Raw genomic sequence first — 2580 nt, 5'->3', positions numbered from 1 at the left:
ATTGCATCACTCACACTAACAGTATTTCTGTAGAAATTACTTTCTGCATCTATTTCTTTGCTTGTGCCTTGTTGGTTGTATGACAGGGAGAAGAAGCGGGGCTTCAACTTCATTTGATTCTGAACCTGAGAGGACCTTCCTTAGATTAAGGAGGGAAGCAAGAGGAAAGAGAGTAGTTGGTGCTGAGGAAGAGGAGGAGTACTTTGAACCAGATATGGATGAGAACATGGAGAACCATCATGAAGAAGAAGCTCACAACCATGGCCGAGAAGGTCCAGCACATCAGGCTGGGCAAGAGAGAAGGGTTCTGGGTTCTTACATCAACCCAAACCCAGGAAATTGCGAAAGCAGCATCCAAAGGCCAACCATACATGCCAACAACTTTGAACTAAAGCCACAGCTCATCACCCTTGTTCAGAACAATTGTTCATTCGGAGGAGGTGTCCAAGAAAACCCCAATCAACATCTAACCACCTTCTTGAGGATATGTGATACTGTGAAGTCTAATGGTGTTCATCCTAACACCTATAGACTACTTCTGTTCCCTTTCTCACTCAAGGACAAGGCATCTAAATGGCTGGAATCCTTCCCAAAGGAGAGTTTAGCAACCTGGGAAGATGTGGTGAACAAATTCTTGGCAAGATTCTATCCTCCTCAACGGATCAACAGGCTGAGAGCTGAGGTGCAAACCTTCAGGCAGCAAGATGGTGAGACTCTATATGAAGCATGGGAGAGGTTTAAGGACCTGACAAGAAGGTGTCCACCAGATATGTTCAATGAATGGGTGCAGCTACACATTTTCTATGAAGGCCTTTCTTATGAATCAAAGAAGGCAGTAGACGATTCATCAAGGGGATCTCTGAACAAGAAGAAGACCATTGAAGAAGCCATAGATGTCATTGAGACTGTAGCAGAGAATGACTATTTCTATGCTTCTGAAAGAGGCAACACTAGAGGAGTGATGGAGCTAAACAATGTAGATGCACTGCTGGCCCAAAACAAGCTTATTACCAAGTAATTAGCTGACCTCACCAAGAAGATGGAGAGGAACCAAGTAGCAGCAATCACCACCTCATCAACAACCCAAGAAGGAGTGAATGCAGAGGCAGAGGATGAGCAAGAACAAGCCAACTACATTGGAAACTCACCCAGGCAGACCCATGATCCATACTCCAAGACCTACAACCCTGGTTGGAGGAATCACCCAAACTTTGGGTGGGGAAATCAATAGGATCAAGGCCAAGATCAGAGACGTCACAACCCCAACAACCATGCGGCTCACCAACATTCCACACAAAGATTATATCAACATCACCCTAACAACACCTCTCCCCATCTATACCAAAACCAAAATAACCCAACTCACCCATCCACTCTCAACTCACCATCATCTGAAGATAGACTCTCCAGAATTGAGACTCTACTTGAGGGCATATGCAAAGAGATTCAAGATAATAAGGTATTCAAGGAGGAGGTGCGAGCCAATATCAAGAATCAGGGAGATACCATCAAGAGGCTGGAATTTCAAGTGGGATACCTCTCCGAGAAGATTCCCAAACCTACTGATAGCTTCCCAAGTGACATAGAGAAAAATCTGAGAGGTGAAGCAAAGAAAGTCAGATGGGAAGATTGCAAGATGGTTACTATAAGTAATAAGGAGACTAAGGAAGAGCTGAACAACCCATTAGAACAACCTGAAGATACTTCAGCAGGAAAGCAGGGGGAGAATCATCAAGAAACCACAATTACATAGAAGGAGCTGACACAGAAGGAGCTGCTGAGACTCTATGCACCATTTCTCCAATTACTAAATGGCTGTGTTGAGAAGAGACTATACTCAAAGTTTCTTGACATGTTTGCATCTCTCCATATAAACATACCATTCATCAAGGCCCTCCAACAAATGCCCTCATACATTAAGTATATGAAGGAGCTGCTGACCAAGATAAGCTCACTCAAGGGAGGACAAACAATAGTGATGAATAAGGAGTGCAGTGCTCTCATTCAACTAGAGCTGCCTACAAAAAAGAAGGACCCAAGGAGTTTCTACATCCCCTGTGCCATAGGAGAAACAATGTTTGATAAAGGACTCTGCGATTTGGGAGCAAACATCAACTTAATGCCTTTATCCCTTGTGAAGAGGCTGCAGATCAATGAGATAATACCCACAGATGTAGTTATCAGGCTGGCTGACAAAACTCAAAAACAAGCAGTAGGAGTGGTTGAAAATGTGCTGGTGAAGGTTGGAAAATACTTCCTGCCCACAGACTTTGTCATCTTGGACATGGAAGAGAGTCACCTCCACCCAATCATATTGGGAAGACCATTCCTAGCTACAGCCAGAGCACTTATAGATGTGGAGCGAGGGGAGCTAATTTTGAGGATTCATGATGAACAACTCACTTTCAATGTTTTCAAGCCCTCACAAGAAATAGATCAAGAGAACAAAGAACGAAGCAAAGATCACAGTGAGATACTGAAGGAAGAAACAGGCATTGAAGCACAACCAGCACATCTGGGAATCCCCTTAGTTGATGAACAAGGCGTTCAGAAGCTGACACAGCTCAAGGAAAATCAGGA

The 2580-nt window shown here is 43.9% G+C and overlaps 1 non-coding gene across 1 annotated transcript; it reads right to left on the bottom strand.

Moving 5' to 3' along the window:
- Positions 1–667: 667 nt before the first annotated feature.
- On the bottom strand, positions 668–774 carry LOC112781675 (small nucleolar RNA R71). Its single transcript, XR_003192437.1, has one exon. It is a non-coding gene; the product is annotated as a small nucleolar RNA R71 (small nucleolar RNA).
- Positions 775–2580: the final 1806 nt, after the last annotated feature.

Source organism: Arachis hypogaea, chromosome 19 (assembly GCF_003086295.3).
Source record: "Arachis hypogaea cultivar Tifrunner chromosome 19, arahy.Tifrunner.gnm2.J5K5, whole genome shotgun sequence".
In the NCBI taxonomy this organism is placed as follows: Eukaryota; Viridiplantae; Streptophyta; class Magnoliopsida; order Fabales; family Fabaceae; genus Arachis; species Arachis hypogaea.
The sequence above is the reverse complement of the archived record's forward strand: the minus strand, read 5'-3'. Positions and strand labels throughout refer to the sequence as shown.